Source organism: Euphorbia lathyris, chromosome 8 (assembly GCF_963576675.1).
Source record: "Euphorbia lathyris chromosome 8, ddEupLath1.1, whole genome shotgun sequence".
NCBI lineage: Eukaryota > Viridiplantae > Streptophyta > Magnoliopsida > Malpighiales > Euphorbiaceae > Euphorbia > Euphorbia lathyris.
Window position 1 is genome coordinate 60,898,768 of NC_088917.1, and position 859 is coordinate 60,899,626.

Consider the following 859-nt stretch of genomic DNA (forward strand, 5'->3'; position numbering starts at 1 on the left):
AGGAAATCCTCAAGGAGTTACACAAAGGTGCTTGCGGAGCCCATGAAGCATCCGCCTCCATTCTGAAGAAGTCCAAGTTATCTGGATTTTATTGGCCTACGGCGGAGCTTGATGCTCAGAAACTGGTAGAGACCTGTCATAATTGTCAAGTCCATACAAACGAGTCTCACACGGCTAAGCACCTACAAAAGCCCATTATCGAGGGACAACCTTTTACCATCTGGGGCATCGATATTGTCGGTCCTTTTCCTCCTACCAAGAGACAAAGGAAATATGTGATAGTAGCTATTGATCACTTTACGAAGTGGGTAGAGGCCGAATCTGTCTCCTCCATAAGCGCAGAACGGATGGTCAAGTTTGTAAGGGATAATATCGTCGGAAGATTCGGAGTCCCTCACACAATTATCACTGACAATGGGATGCAGTTTAATTGTGGGGAGTTTAGAGCATTCTGTGAAAGTCAAGGCATTCAGAACAAGTTCGCCTCAGTTTACTACCCCCAATCCAACGGGATGACTGAATTTACAAATCGAACAATTATCAAAGGCATAAAAAAGAGACTGGGGGAGCATAACAAAAAGTGGGCAGATCAGCTGATGAATTTCCTATGGGCATACAGAACCACTCCTCGGATAGTAAGAGGTGAATCACCATTCGCCCTCTCCTATGGCGTAGAAGCTGTGATCCCCATAGAGATTCAGGTCCCTAGCGATAGAGTTTTATTCTATTGTGAAGACAAGAACGATCAAAGGTTGAGAGAAAGTCTCGATCAATTGGAGGCGAAAAGGGAAAAAGCGTATGTACGAATGGCCGCCTACAAGCAGCGAATTGCAGCCTATCAAGACAAACATGTCAAACT